Genomic DNA, 17,534 nt, shown 5'->3' with positions numbered 1-17,534 from the left:
GGTTAATTAACCCGATGTGTACTGTAGCTAGGAGAGCAAGGAGCCAGCGCTCAGTGTGCGCGGCTCCCTGCACACACAGCTAAGCGGTGTGCGCCGGTAACTAATGTAAACATCGGGTAACCATACCCGATGTTTACCTTAGTTACCAGTCTCCGCAGCTTCCAGACGGCGGCTCCGTGCAAGCGCAGCGTCGCTTGCACGTCGCTGCTGGCTGGGGGCTGTTCACTGGTCGCTGGTGAGATCTGCCTGTTTGACAGCTCACCAGCGACCATGTAGCGATGCAGCAGCGATCCTGACCAGGTCAGATCGCTGGTCGGATCGCTGCTGCATCGCTAAGTGTGAAGGTACCTTTAAACATCAGATCACTATTTAGAATGATTTTATTTTTTAATGATATAAACATAAACAAAAAGGAAATATAAAGCAGCTAATAACAAAAGTATATTCTAGGGTCAAAGATAGGATTTTTTTACAATGATGCTGGACTCCCCATAAATATTCTAAGTAGATTTCAATCAGACTCTTCACACCGAGAAAGCTCATAAGGATGTACATTTACGGCAAGACTTTTGTCATTCTACCTGACAGGTGGACATCACCTTCTGGGTCAAATCCCGACTGATGGTCCATTCTTGCTTGGAGTTTCACAATTGTTGTGTTCTTGCTTGTCCACCAGCTTTTTGAGGATTGACCACAGGTTCTTAATGAGATTGACATCTGGTCCTAGCCATGGGCCAAAAATTTCAATGAAGGTCGTCTTGGCCAACGTACTTAAACACCCGATCACTATTTAGAATGTTTCAAATTTGTACTTTAATGACATAAAAAATAATGAAATATGAAGAAGCTAATACCAAAAGTAGATTCTAGGGTCAAAGATAATTTTGTCCAAACTGGAGATTTTTTACAATGATGCTGGACTTCCCATAAATATCCTATGAACATTTCAATTAGACCCTTCACACCAAGAAAGCTCATAAGGATGTGCATTTACTGCAAGACTTTTGACCTTCTACCTGACAGGTGGACATCACCTTCTGGGTCAAATCCTGACTGATGACCCATTCTTGCTTGGAGTTTTGCAATAGTTGTATTCTTGTTTGTCCACCAGCTTTTTGAGGATTGACCACAGGTTCCTAATGGGATTGCGATCTAAGGAGTTTCCTGGCCATGGACCAAAAATTTTAACATTTTGTTCACTTAGTTATCACTTTTGCCTTGTGGCATGGTCTCTATCTTGTTGGAAAGAACATCGTTCTTCAACAAATGTCTCCTGGATCGTTTGAAGAAGTTGCACTTGGATCCCATTCTTTATTCATGGCAAAATTGGCAATGAGCCCCCTCCATTGATGAGAAGCCCCCACACATGAATGGTCTCAGGAACATTACTGTTGGCAGACACAGGACTCTTGGTAGAGTTCATCGCTTTTTCTTCAGACAATCACTCTTCGAGATGCCCCAAACAGTTTGAAAGGGGCTTTATTATTTATCCCAGTCCTTTGTAGTCCAATCCCTGTACTTCCTGCCAAGTTATTTTAGTCTCAACAACATTTACCAACTCTTTCAGGAGTTGGAGAGGTCTTCCCTTTTTTCTCCCAGATTTTTTGTGAGAGTTAGAAAACATAGCTATAATTTTTACTCCCAACTTTCCCACTTGAAGCTTGCAGGTTAATGGAATGTACAAGAAACTGGTGGAAAGATGGCAATGACTTAGGGCTGCTGTGGTGTAAGACTGCAGCATGACCATTCAGTGTGAATGCAGTCTAAGGGCTTAGGCCAATCAGTCCAACCTCAAGCCTGACTTAGGGTTGTTGTGGTTTAAGGCTACAGCATGACCTTTCAGTATGAATGCAGCTTAAGGGCCCAGGCAAAACAGTCCGACCTCAGGCCTCAATGCATGGACTGACGAGGGCTCTTCTGACCCAAGCATTACAGCCTAATAGAAATATATTAAGCAGCCATGCTCCAGTTGGGAGACCAGGGGCAAGTCTGCATTGCAGTCTGAGATCGGACAGATTAGAACGGACATCCGCATGGGCCTTTGATTGCTAATTAAAGGGAATTTGTCAGCAGGTGTTTGTAACCTCATCTGAGAGCAGCATGATGCAGGCAAAGAGGCCTTGAGTTCAATGATGTATCACTTAGATTACTGTGTGCAGCTGTTCTGACACAGTGAAAGATTTGAGATTTTGCATGTAGCAGTGCTGGGAGAGCTGACCCTTCCCACACCAGGCTTTCAGTTCACATTGTCATAGACCGAAGCTGCGAATCACAGAGGGGTGGAGTCTGACTAGAGCTCACGCACTGCTGAGACCCACTAATGATAAAGATAAGAGGCTAAAGGCCGCTTTACACACTGCGACATCGCTCAAGCGATCTCGTTGGGGTCACGAAATTTGTGACGCACATCCGGTCGCTTTAGCGATGCCGTTGCATGTGACATCTATGAGCGATTTTGCATCGTTGCAAAAACGTGCAAAATCGCTCATCGGTGACATGGAGGTCCATTCTCTAATATCGTTGCTGCAGCAGTAACGAAGTTGTTCCTCGTTCCTGCGGCAGCACACATCGGTACGTGTGACATGACAGGAACAAGGAACCTCTCCTTACCTGCCTCCCGCCCGCAATGTGGAAGGAAGGAGGTGGGCGGGATGTTCGTCCCGCTCATCTCCGGCCCTCCGCTTCTATTGGGCGGCGGTTCAGTGACGCAGCTGTGACGTCGCTGTGACGCTGAACGAACCGCCCCCTTAGAAAGGAGGCGTTTCGCCAGTCACAGCGACGTCGCAGGGCAGGTAAGTAGTGTGACGGGTCTGGGCGATGTTGTGCGCCACGTTCAGCGATTTGCCTATGTCGCACAACCGATGGGGACGGGTACCCACGCTAGCGGTACCGATATCGCAGCATGTAAAGTGGCCTTTACACTAACATAAAAGGTAAACAAAAACAGACTATGAGATAAAAGACTCAGGGCTGAATTTTCTGTTTTAACTCCTACAACAGTAGCTTTCAGATTACATTGTAGAAGCCTGCTGACAGAGTTCCTTTAACACAAGTAACCCTTATGTTCTCCTGTGACTTATTCAGCCAAGGTCTTAATTACGATGAAATGATAGTTGAGATACATAAATTTCCAGGGAGCGGCTGATAAAATGACAGACACAGATTCTGTAATAAACAATGGAAAATAAAATGTAAAAACAACTGTATAAAGCGGTGAATTGAAATTGGAAATTCACAGCAGTCTGCTTTAGCAATTAGGAGAATAGAGCGGATTTGAGAGCTCCGGAGGTTTGTAATGTGTCGTTGCAATGGGACTGTGCTGTAGGTGAGCTCGTCTTTGGTTTTTTAAAGATAAAAATGAGCCTTATTCAGCTGAAATTATTTTCAGTCTCTTGCGGCTCACACGCTGTGTAACCTTGTAGTTCTTGGCTGGTCAGACCGAGATTCTAGTGAGGAGAGGGATGCAGATCCGCTGCAGTTTCTTAAAAATATATCTGCAAGGTGCCATAATTATGCCCTGGCTTTTTTATCCACTGAAACACCATTTCCCCATCCTCTAGTGTGATATGTGGCATTTGCTGACTCACGCTTCTTAGGTCTGGTCTACAATTTAGCTCTGAAAGGTTAGATATGCAATTAAAATTAAGAGTCAGCATGGCGAGTTTAAAAACAACTGCTTCAAGGCTGAGATGGAATGTACAATTAAGAAAACCATGGCTACTTTATTTTAGAAACTGTCCACAGGTTCGTTCCTGGTATTGCAGCTCAGCAGTCTGTCATACGAAGTTTTTCTCAAAACTTGCCGAGTGTCATGGTGGCATCAGACACTGTTCACACTACAGATTCTGACACTCCAGACTATGGTTTTTCTGGTGTTTCTAAGTTACACAGGCTGACTCGGGCTTCGACCAGCTGTGTGCTCATTAATGGTCAGGCTGGCAAGAGTTAAACTCTGCTAGCCTGATGGTTACCTCTTTGATCACATGTTGTTGGAAACTATCATAGTTACTCCCGACTTTTTTTATAATGGTGGAATCTGTGTTCCCATGCTGACTATAGTCTTATGCTGTGTTGGTCTGTTTGTTGTTGTATCACAGTCCTGTTGGCGATTCTGTTTCTTTGCGTTTGGTGTTGTTGTGGAGAAACCCATTGTTTTGTTTCCTCCCTGCTCCCATTTTCCTCCTTTGCCCTTATTGTATGATAACTCTATGTGAGCGTAGTGTGAGATAGAGTTTTTGGTTTCCCCTGTTTGTCTTTCTCTGCTGATGTTATTACACTCCTGTCCCGGTCCTCCCCTGTGGTTGGAGAAGGGGGTATAAGAGCAGTGCTGGTCAGGACCAGTTTCCCATTTGTATTTCTCTGCTGGTGTTATCAGACTCCTGTCTCGGTCCTCCCCTGTGGTTGGGGAAGGGGGTATAAGATCAGTGCTGGTCAGGACCAGGGCCAGGGTGGCGGCTCAGATATCCTCACCTTCAGAGGTAACTCTGAGATAAGGAATAGCTAAGGACCACTAGTCTGAAGGCCAGTCTAGGAGCCCCTGCCCCCTGTGCTCTCCCCTTTAATAACAAACAGGCAGGCATTTGCTAACTACCTGCCTGTTCTACCCAGCACCAGCTAAGAGCGGCCATGGACCACTCCTGTCAGCGATTCTGAAGCTCTTCCTCTTCTGGGCTCTGTTAATGGTGCGGGACTGCCAACATGATGATTGACAGCTGGCTCCCTGTTGCCTAACAGGGGAGCCGGCTGTCAGTCAGCATGATATCGTTAATAATACCCCATCAACAGAGCAACGCGAAAGAGAAGCTTCTGCCCTGTCAATGTAACATCAGCGGAATACGCATAATCAACGGCAATCGTGTGTGACTATTCTGTGTCGGCGGAGATCGGAGACAGGCAGAACAGGCAGGTTAACAACTACCGGTACCTGCCTTTTTGTTCTTCAGCCCATGTTAAAGAATTAAACTTACCCCGGACAACCCCTATAAGCTGCAATATTACTAATTTGGACCTAAAATGTGTTGATATAATATAGACTTTGAAAAAAACCACAATTAGTCCTAAGAACAAAAACTTACAAATCTTTCACCACCCTGTAAAAGTAAACTTAACCTGGTTCACCTTTTCCAGTGATGGCTACTCTGCTTCCTAATGCTTTGCTACCAAGTCCCACCACACAGTTGTGTATGTGCTGATTCCCAGCCTCTTTAACCCCTTCCCAACATTTGACGTAAGCGTATGTCATGGTCAGGAAGGAGTTCCTGCAAAAGGACGTAAATGTATGTCTTGTCGATTGCGTGGGCATATGAGCTGTGCCTGCGAGATTCCTGCTGGGAGCTCGGCATAATTTATAGCCGAGCTCCACTTGTCACAGTCCTTGGCTGTTTACCCCATAACTGCTTCGATCGTGGCGATCAAAACATTTACAAGCCTTGGAGAAGGCGTACCCTCCTTCTCCCACCCAGTCGGAACCTCCGCGATGTGATCATGGGTGACCAATCATTGCCGTGGCAAGCCGAGGTTGCTCCGGGTCAGCCAGCTATGGCAAGCTTGTTAGACCATGCCAGGAGCATATTAACCACCAAAATCATAGCCAATGTGGAAGGCTATATGCATACAATACCACAGATAAACACCAAAAACGCGATGCAAGCCAAAAGTCCAAAAATATATAATAATCTTTATTAGTCAAAAATAGTAAAAGAAGAATCTAAAAAGAATGGACCAACCCAAGAGACTTATGGTATTGATATGGGGGACCCAGCACCAACCTTGTAATAATATAAGGACCTATAAATCTGAGCTGTAAAACATATATGAATCACAATTGAAGAAGTAGATGCAAGTAACATATCACATAAATCAGTATGATCTATAAGGCATGAATTATATATTCACAAGTGTGAGAAAGTATATATACATAGGCATAGTATCATACCTTCAAGAATTAATAAATAGATTACCAGCATACAGGGCCAGACCAAGGTAACAGTGCTCTATCCCCACGCACCTGACGCGCGTTTCGCAACCAAAGTGCTTCACCCAGGAGTGCTCTCTTTGCTCGCATCTGTCCAAAAAACTATGTTCCAGTATTCCAGTATCCTTCGGTGTTGTCCACGTGATGTTTACCAAACTTTGGTCAGGAATTAACGCTCTTTTTTGAGTGCGGTCTCCTTGTAATCCTGCAATGCACACCATTATTGATCAGAGTACTCCTAATGTTGAATTCATGAACATTAGCTGGTTTGAGTGAGGCCTCTTGTTGTTTAGAGTTTATCTTAGGTTTCTTTGAGACCTCGTGGTGGAGTACTGCGAGTACATGTCTTTCCCTGCTCTTGGAATAATCCCTCTTGGTCAACCACTCTTGGGGAGGTTAATAATGGTCTTCAATTTCCATTTGTACACATTTTGTTGGTCTGTGGACTATTGGTGTCCAACATCTTCAGAAATGATTTTGTACCTTTCGTATGATAAAAGGGATGCTGTCATTCAAAAGCACAACTCATCCCACAAAAAAGTAAGCCCTCACACGGTTATATCGATGGAAAAATAAAAAAGATATGGCTCTTGAAATAAGGGGAGGAAAAAACGAAAGCGCAAAAATGAAACATCACCTGGTCCTCAAGGGATTAATAAACAAAAGGACAAAGTCTTATATTTTTTAATCATTTGTCTTTTTTTATCTACTTTCAGGACTTTGGTGAAAACTTATATATAAAATATATATACTGTATATATTTGAGATTAGGATAATGTGTTGTAGGACTAGGACGCAAAGTGATTATACACCTGTAACAAAAAGGAGACAGTTGCACTCTGTAGTGCTATGACATGTGGAACAATTAGTATGAGAATATAGACATGCATTACTGCTATGAAAAACATGCAAAAATTGAAATACTTAGCACACAAAAATAGCCAGTTTTATGTGAGCCCAACAACCAGTGGCAAGGTGACTTCTTTCTGTTGTGTCCCTACCAAACTAATGCCTCTGGATTAAAAAAACCTACAATTTATGGGCGGATAGGACCCTGTAAATGGAGAATTAAAATAGCCTAAAGGCCCTGTCACACACATAGATAAATCTGCGACAGATCTGTGGTTGCAGTGAAATTGTGGACAATCAGTGCCAGGTTTTTGGCTGTGTATAAATGGAACAATGTGTCCATGATTTCACTGCAACCACAGATCTGCCAAAGATTTATCTCTGTGTGTGACGGGGCCTTAAGGCTGAGGAGCAGGATTGCTCAATCAGAAGGTATAACCCTGTAATCTAAAAAAAGACTGATGGCACATCCTATCTTTCTAATGTGAACAGTTGCAAAATAAACATGAAAAATAGTAACAAAAAGGAGATAATTGCACTCTGAAGCGCTAAGAAATGTGGCACAATGAATATGGGAATATTGTCATGCATTACTGCTATGAAGAACATGCACAAATTGAGATACTTAGCACACAAAAATGGCCATTTTATGTGAGCCTAACAGCCAACAGCAAAGTGACCTCTTTTTTTGGGTCCTCACCAAACTAATGCCTCTTTGGTTTAAAAAACTTACAATTTATGGACAGATAGGAACCTGCAAATTGAGAATTAAAACCTGTAATAGCTGTTAGTTAGACGACTGTTTCTCCACAAATCCCCATACTCATTAACTCTAGGCCAAACCAAGAGTTCTTCTTCCTGACCTCACCATAAACATTCGTGTTCATCAATGGTCTCGATGGGGAAAGGAGATTAAGCTACTATCAGACACCTCTTATGACTACTTTGCTCCTTCAGAAACAAAAGTTTGAGCATGTTGAAATTCAACATTTTCAATATCTCTTTCTGCATCATCCACTGAATGAACATTGACTGAACATCTAATACAGAGGTAATCATCTCGTCGTCTCTTGCCCCAGTTGGGGGGCTTGATCTTTGATAGTCAAACAAGTATAGCCACCCACCTTAGTTTTCTCTCCTCTGTTGTCACTGTCAATATGTTGTATTTGTGCTACAAACTAAGGGCTTAAGGAGACCATGCTACTACCAAACACCTCTTATGACTACTTACCTCCTTCAGAAACAAAAGATTGGGCATGTTGAAATTCACCATGTTCAATATCTCTTTTTCCATCATCCACTGAACGAACATTGACTGAACATCTAATACATAGGTAGTCATCGGGTATTGACCCAGTTGGAGGACTTGACCTTTGATAGTCAATCATTTATGGCCACCTTAGTTTTCTCTTCTCTGTTGTCACTGCCAAAAGGTTGCATTTCTCCTACAAACTAAGGACTTAAGGAGAGCATGCTACTACCAGACACCTCGTATGACTACTTATCTACTTCAGAAAGAAAAGATTGGGCGTGTTGAAATTCACCATGTTCAATATCTCTTTCTCCATCATCCACTGAACGAACATTGACTGAACATCTAATACATAGGTAGTCATCGGCTCTTGCCCTAGTTGGAGGACTTGACCTTTGATAGTCACTCATTTATGGCCACCTTAGTTTTCTCTTCTCTGTCACTGCCAAAAGGTTGCATTTGTCCTACAAATTAAGGGATTAAGGAGACCATGCTACTACCAGACACCTCGTATGACTACTTATCTACTTCAGAAAGAAAAGATTGGGCGTGTTGAAATTCACCATGTTCAATATCTCTTTCTCCATCATCCACTGAACGAACATTGACTGAACATCTAATACATAGGTAGTCATCGGCTCTTGCCCTAGTTGGAGGACTTGACCTTTGATAGTCACTCATTTATGGCCACCTTAGTTTTCTCTTCTCTGTCACTACCAAAAGGTTGCATTTGTCCTACAAATGAAGGGATTAAGGAGACCATGCTACTACCAGACACCTCTTACGACTACCTATCTTCTTCAGAAACAAAAGATTGAGCGTGTTGAAATTCACCTTGTTCAATATTTCTTTCTCCATCATCCATTGAACGAACATTGACTGAACATCTAATACATAGGTAGTCATCGGGTATTGCCCCAGTTGGAGGACTTGACCTTTGATAGTTAAACATGTATGACCACCTTAGTTTTCTCTTTTCTGTTGTCAATGCCAAGAGGTGGCATTTGTCCTACAAACTAAGGGCTTATATGTTCTTTGGATGAAGAACAGAAGCCACTGGTCTACATTGTATTTGTGTATTCTCATTCTGATTTTAGAATTCAGGTCTCGTACGGCAGCACTGGCAGAAATAGTTACACCCGCCAGCATTAAAAAATGAGCTGCAAATAAGATCATTAAGAAAATTGTATGAAATGGTAATGATGTTGGGTTTAACACATCTCAAGATCTTCCCCCGCCTCAGTTTTGTCGAACTCTAATTATTTCAGAAGCTGTAATATATTAATCATGATATGTTGTTAAGTTTTTCTTTTCCCCCTAAGGGGTATAGTTTGGTTAAGCAGACAGTCTAGCTTGTTTGAAAAGAGAAAATTAAGTGTAACCCCCTCCGTTCCAGGAGCAGATACTTCTTAGGATTCTCCTCCACCACCCACTTCACTCTCTTATATTTTCAAGACTTTCACTAGTCCAGGACAAAAGCAACTTCTGTTACCAGCAAATTGCTTTAGGCTAGAAATTTACTAGCTAATTAAACACGTGTTAAGTTATTAGTCAGGTATTAAAGGTGTAATCATCTCAAAGAAAAACAGAGCGGAGTAAAACCATCTCCACGAGGGGGTTGGGGGGGCTTACAATATAGCAAGTCATTTTCCACAAGACTAAAATACTGTAACAGTCCTTGGAGTGAAAGTAGTAATAACATGATTTTTTTCCAGGACATTTTGGGAAAAAAGGAATCAAACCATAGTTTTCCATTATTAATGGGGTTGAAGACATCTTTTCAAAACATTTTTGGTGTAACCATCATTGGGTGAATTCTCTAACCCATCACTAGGAGAATCTATGGTTAGATTCTATGGTTGGGAAACCTCTATGATATCCTTGGGTTTCCATAGCAAGACATCATCCTTATAAATGCTGTCTGGTTTCGGCAACTTTATGAATTAACAGACAAGAGTCTGCTGCTCAGAAACCTCAACGTCTCGACCACACATGTCTATCTCTGGCCAAATCTGGCTCGCAGGAGGATATTATTTGGCTCAGGATGCCTGGAGCCCATTATTCTGTAGGGAGGGCTATGAGGGGTCTATTATTATGTATGGAGGACTATGTGGGGCCCATTATTCTGTATGGAGGACTATGTGGGGCCCATTATTCTGTATGGAGAGTTATGTTGGGCTCATTATTCTGTATGGAGAGCTATGTGGGTCCCATTATTCTGTATGGAAAGCTATGTTGGGCTCATTATTTTGTATGGAGAGCTATGTGGGGCCATTATTCTGTATGGAGGACTATGTGGGGCCCATTATTCTGTATGGAGGACTATGTGGGGCCCATTATTCTGTATGGAGGACTATGTGGGGGTCTATTATTCTGTATGGAGGACTATGTGGGGTCTATTATTATGTATGGAGGACTATGTGGGGCCCATTATTCTGTATGGAGGGCTATGTGGGGTCTATTATTATGTATGGAGGACTATGTGGGGCCCATTATTCTGTAGGGAGGGCTATGTGGGGACCATTATTCTCTATAGAGGACTATGCGGGGCCCATTATTCTGTATGGAGGACTATGTGGGGGTCTATTATTCTGTATGGAGGACTATGTGGGGTCTATTATTCTGTAGGGAGGGCTATGTGGGGTCTATTATTATGTATGGAGGACTATGTGGAGCCCATTATTCTGTAGGGAGGGCTATGTGGGGTCTATTATTATGTATGGAGGACTATGTGGGGCCCATTATTCTGTATGGAGGGCTATGTGGGGCCCATTATTCTGTATGGAGAGTTATGTTGGGCTCATTATTCTGTATGGAGAGCTATGTGGGTCCCATTATTCTGTATGGAAAGCTATGTTGGGCTCATTATTCTGTATGGAGGGCTATGTGGGGCCATTATTCTGTATGGAGGGCTAAGTGGAGCCCATTATTCTGTATGGAGGGCTATGTGGAGCCCATTATTCTGTATGGAGGGCTATGTGGAGCCCATTATTCTGTATGGAAAGCTATGTTGGGCTCATTATTCTGTAGGGAGGGCTATGTGGGGACCATTATTCTCTATAGAGGACTATGTGGGGCCCATTATTCTGTATGGAGGACTATGTGGGGGTCTATTATTCTGTATGGAGGACTATGTGGGGTCTATTATTCTGTAGGGAGAGCTATGTGGGGTCTATTATTATGTATGGAGGACTATGTGGGGCCCATTATTCTGTATGGAGGGCTATGTGGGGTCTATTATTATGTATGGAGGACTATGTGGAGCCCATTATTCTGTAGGGAGGGCTATGTGGGGTCTATTATTATGTATGGAGGACTATGTGGGGCCCATTATTCTGTATGGAGGGCTATGTGGGGCCCATTATTCTGTATGGAGAGTTATGTTGGGCTCATTATTCTGTATGGAGAGCTATGTGGGTCCCATTATTCTGTATGGAAAGCTATGTTGGGCTCATTATTCTGTATGGAGGGCTATGTGGGGCCATTTTTCTGTATGGAGGGCTAAGTGGAGCCCATTATTCTGTATGGAGGGCTATGTGGAGCCCATTATTCTGTATGGAGGGCTATGTGGAGCCCATTATTTTGTATGGAAAGCTATGTTGGGCTCATTATTCTGTATGGAGGACTATGTGGGGCACATTATTCTGTATGGAGGGCTATGTGGGGCCATTATTCTGTATGGAGGGCTATGTGGGGCCCATTATTCTGTATGGAGGACTATGTGGGGCCCATTATTCTGTATGGAGGGCTATGTGGGGCCCATTATTCTGTATGGAGGGCTATGTGGGGTCTATTATTCTGTATGGAGGGCTATATGGGGTCTATTATTCTGTATGGAGGGCTATGTGGGGTCTATTATTCTGTATGGAGGGCTATGTGGGGTCTATTATTCTGTATGGAGGGCTATGTGGGCTCATTATTCTGTATGGAGGGCTATGTGGGGCCCATTATTCTGTATAGAGCTATGTGGAGCCCATTATTCTGTATGGAGGGCTATGTGGGGCCCATTATTCTGTATGGAGGGCTATGTGGGGCCCATTATTCTGTATGGAGGGCAATGTGGGGCCCATTATTCTGTATGGAGGACTATGTGGGGCCCATTATTCTGTATGGAGGACTATGTGGGGCCCATTATTCTGTATGGAGGGCTATGTGGGGTCTATTATTCTGTATGGAGGACTATGTGGGGCCCATTATTCTATATTGGAGGACTATGTGGGGCCCATTATTCTGTATGTAGGACTATGTGGGGCCCATTATTCTGTATGGAGGGCTATGTGGGGCCCATTATTCTGTATGGAGAGCTATGTTGGGCTCATTATTCTGTATGGAGAGCTATGTGTAGCCCATTATTCTGTATGGAGGGCTATGTGGAGTCCATTCTTCTGTATGGAGGACCCATGACTAGCTTTGCCCACAACTTTACCCAAGTATATAACTTTGGCCCTTTTTCAAAATTTTGATGCTGTTGTCTTTTTTTATATATTTTTACATGACTTTTAAGGAGTATTTCAACCCTTAAGGGTACTTTACACGCTACGACATCGCTAGCGATTGCTAGCGATGTCGCTAGCGATAGCACCTGCCCCCGTCGTTCGTGCGACTTTTGGTGATCGCTGCCGTAGCGAACAACATCGCTACGGCAGCGTCACATGCACATACCTGTTAAATGACGTTGCTGTGACCGCCGAACAATCCCTCCTTCAAGGGGGAGGTGCGTTTGGCGTCACTGCGGCGTCACTAAGCGGCCACCTGATAGAAGAGGAGGGGCGGAGATGAGCAGCCGGAACATGCCGCCCACCTCCTTCCTTCCTGACGCAGGTAAGGAGATGTTTGTCGTTACTGCGGTGTCACACATACCGATGTGTGACACCGCAGGAACGACGAACAACCAGCGGCATGCACCACCAACGATATTTTGAAAAGAAGCGACATGTCAACGATCAACGATTTAAAACGCTTTTGCAATCGTTGATCGTCGCTCCTTGGTGTCACATGCTGCGATGTCGCTAACGGCGCCGGATGTGCGTCACTAACGACATGACCCCGACGATATATCGTTAGTGATGTTGCAGTGTGTAAAGCACCCTTTATGGTAAAGTGCACAGGACATCCTGGTTGATAACTGATGAAGGGGAGAATGGCTATGATTGTATTACAGTGATTGGGCTACTGAATTGACCCTATAGCTAAAACTGGGGCCAAGGCAAAGTGGCTTGTCTGCACCCCCTTGCAAGTCGGCACCTAAGACATGCCTTGGTTCATCATCTTCCTAGTCATTTCATTCATTGCAATGATTAATAAATTCTGATTGACTCTTGCTCTCCTCTTATTTTACATTTTCTTTAACTTTCCTAAATTATGACAAATGTGTGCAACTATATAAGACGCAAATCCTTCCTTCAGAGCAATGGAGGTAGCAATACACTTGTTAATTTTCTTGGCAATAATTAGGAGTGGAAGTGAGTAATGCCCTTTGAAGTGGTTTTCTAGACATATCAACAAGTGATAAGTAGTACGTCTTTATTTCTTTGGGTCCTACAATACTGGCAACATTTTTCATGGAATAAAAAGAAATAAAAAAACCTAGACTTCAACATAAAATATGTAAAAAAAAAAAATCAAAGCAAACTGCTTCAAGGACCGCAACAAAAGAGGTCTGAGGACACTGAGAGGTTTCCCAACGTATCATATCTCCTGATATCGGAGTGATTATTTGGATGACCACTCATGAGAAAAGTAACAATGGTATCGAATTCTCTCCAATTGTGCAGTGATCCGTCTGGTCATAAAGTGATCAAGGTCATAATTTTCTGGATCAATTTCTTAAAATGACCTTCTGATGACCCAAAAAATTGTCATTTCCATTTGGTATGGCTTAAAAAATATGTACGTTTAGTAATGTGGTTACAAATGATGCTATATATATATATATATATATATATATATATATATATATACTGTATATATATATATATATATATACTGTATATATATATATATATATATATATATATATATATATATATATATATATATATATATATATATATATGAAATAGAGTATTCTATAATATTGTGGTATATATCCCCAGGACTGTAGTTATATGGATGCAGAGGTTGCAGTTGTTCCCGTGACCTGGTACTTGCAGGGAATCTGTGGGAATCTGTCAGCAGGTTTTTGCTACCTCATCTGAGAGCAGCATGATGTAAGTAAAGAGGCTCTGAGTTCAACGACGTATCACTTAGATTAGTGACTGCAGCCGTTCTGACACAGTGAAAGAATTTAGATTTTACATGTAGCAGAACTCTGGATGTTATCCCCACCCACATCAGGCTTTCAGTGCACATTTCCATAGGTAGAAACTGCTAATCATAGAGGGGGCGGAGTTGGACTATAACTCAGATGCAGCTGAGACCCACTAATGATAAAGATAAGAAGCTTAAGCTAACATTGCAAGTAAACAAAAAAACACTATTAGATAACAGTCACAGGGCTGAAGTCTCTGTTTTAACACTTGCAGCATGCTGTCTTCAGGTTACATTGGAGAAATCTGCTGACAGAGTCTCTTTAACCCATTACTTGCCAAATTAGACATTTTCATTTTTTTTTTTATTAAATGACAGATTTTTTAATGAAAAAAAAAAGTTAAAAATTAAAAATGAAAATGAAATTTAAGCAAAATTAATGAATGTAATGTATAAAGTAAATTAATTAATTAATGATTAATTAATTTAATGAATTTTAAGCAAAAGATTAGGCGTCCCCAAAAAAGAACATTGGTAGATAATAGGTTAAGATGGTCCAAAGGCTCCGTCATCATATAGAAAGACACTGGTATTATAAAGGGCTTTATAATAACCCATTCCTTTTTGTGTAGCTTAAGAACGTGTAATATGCAAATTTACTAATGTGGTTTATGATGAAGCGTGACACAGTATAATATACTGGCTGTGTCCCATAAGAACACACAACTATTTTAACCCCTTCACAACTTTACCATTTTCCGTTGTTGGCACTTTCCTATTTTTCCCTCTAGTTCTTCCAAGAGCCATAACTTTCTTAATTTTTCCCTCAATATAACCATTTGTGGGACGAGTTGTACTTTTGACTAACACTATTCATTTTACCATATAGTGTACTGAAAAACACACAAATATGTGTGTATATACAGTATATATATATATATATGTGTCGCCCTGGGCAAGCCAGGGGACACAGGTCACACACCACCACACCCCACATCCCAGGTAGGCACACCTAAGCTGAACCAAAAATCCTTGTTGCCTTCCTCCAGAGGCTGATGATTCACACCAGGGGGTGGGCCAGGCGGTTGGCTCCGCCCACCGAGGAGATCACAGCTCTGGAGGCAGGAAGTACCAGGCAGTCGAGAGTTGGAGTCTAGTGAAGTCTAGTCAGGGAGGAGGAAGTGGAAGGAGTGGAGGAGTAGCCCGGAGGGGGCTAGAGTAAACAACTAAGCAAAAGTAAAGAAAGAAACGTGGTAAAGGAGGAAGCAAGAGTGGTGACAGAGAGAGGGAGAAAGCCTGAAGGAGCCCAGTTGAGTGCAGGGCGATTGAGCAAGGTCAGCAACGGCGGTGACTGTCTGGAGGGGGACAGTTCGGAAGTTCCTGGAAGGACCCCGTCGGCTGTGTGCCCGGTGGTCTGGAGCAGTGTTCCGAAGGACAGTCAGCACCAGGGCAGTGGCCTCTCGGATCTCGGCAAGGCTAGGAGTCGCCAAATTTGCCGAATCCGTCAGTGAAGGGGACGTAGATCCCCCAACAACCAAGTCCCGATTGAAGGCAACAGCTCAACCCGTACAACAGAGATACCGCCACCGCCAGGGCACCAGTCTCTGAGGGCCAGCGCCTGTGGGCAAAGTGTAGTGCTCCTCCGGCCCAGCTTGAAGCCGGGGAGCGGGTTACCGGTGGGGACCCATCGCAACCAACAGTACAAACAGGTGCAAGGAAGAGGGACATCACCATCACCTACCGGGAAAGCAAAAGCAGCCGTCCGTGGGACCGTCTTACCAGCCGTTTGGTTTACCGTACAAACTGTGTCCACGTCTCAGGCTGAGTGAGTACCACAGTGCCGCCAGGCACAGCGCTGCCCCCGCGTCCCTGCGCCCACCAGGCCCTGCACCTCCCAAGCCATCACCGGGCCCCGGGATCACCAACCCCTACCCACGGAGGGGCAACACAACACCTAGCTGCTCCCCTTCACCATCCCCGGGATCCCCGCATTGAGCAGCGGTGGTGCTACACATCACTACAACCGTGGGTGGCGTCACGGACATTATCCCAACACCCCAAACCCCCCTTTCACTCACGGGCGAGGAGTGCCGCTCGAGAAACCCCCGGGATCCGGCCCACGGCTCGAGCCACCACTGAGCAGCCGGACCCGAGCAGAAGGGGTGAGCGCGGTGTGCTGACACCCTCCTCCCCGCCCGTGACATATATATATATATATATATATATATATATATATAATTTAACTGGTGAAAAAAAATTCAAACTTAAAAAAAAAATAAAATGACTACAAAATTGGATTTAATATGAGATATCGTGGCACTCCTAGTGTAAGTCACCGGAAGGGTGCAAATCCTGAAGATAAGAAGTAATACAGGGCACTTGCTAAATTGGACTTAGCCCTAAGTAAATTTGGGAATCTGCACCTACAGGTGTAATGTTAATGGACCATGACTGTACAGGAGAATAAGAGAGCCGTTTTCAGCTGAATGTGCATTAAAGGACGCAAATTCCGCTGAAGTGTACTGTCAATCGAAGATCATCAGCTATTAGGAATAGTGACTGCCAGCCTATCAGAGACCAGCAGCTGACATTGGCGTTCTCAGGGCAGGTGTCACATGACATCACAGCCATGCGCCGCCTGCCCTCCCCGCACCTGCTATGGAGAGGAGGATGGTGCTGCTTGGCGTGTGAGCGCAGGCGAGTAAGACAAATAGTTTATTTTTGATGTTTAAAATATTTGAAAAGGGCGAAAGGACATGGGCCATTATTATAGGAAGGGGTCAGGATGGGGGACAATATTAAAGGATGGGGCCAGGACGAATGACAATGTTAGAGGATGGGGCAGGATGGGGAACAGAGGACATTACTCTAGGGGTTAATAGATCTGACCAACGTGCTTGCAAATTTTGCACTTGTGCCTATAGCACTCTAGTTACTGCTGCATTCATGATAATGCTGCATTCATTTTATGAATGTGACCTACAAAAGAATACTGAAACTCATATTTAAAACAATAATTTTTATTATTGAAAATTGTTTAAAATATTACAGAAAGAAAATTGAGGGGGGAGGGGGAAAGGGAGCAAGAAAAATGAGCAGTGAAAATTAATCCTGAAATGATCACCCAGTAACTGTAAAAAGGAAATTATGTTGTTACAGTACATGGACTAGAGGAGGGGGTTCTCAATGTAAATAGTATACTGTGGGGTG

The sequence above is a fragment of the Anomaloglossus baeobatrachus genome, chromosome 7 (assembly GCF_048569485.1).
Source record: "Anomaloglossus baeobatrachus isolate aAnoBae1 chromosome 7, aAnoBae1.hap1, whole genome shotgun sequence".
Classification (NCBI taxonomy): domain Eukaryota; kingdom Metazoa; phylum Chordata; class Amphibia; order Anura; family Aromobatidae; genus Anomaloglossus; species Anomaloglossus baeobatrachus.
Note: the sequence above shows the minus strand (reverse complement) of the source record.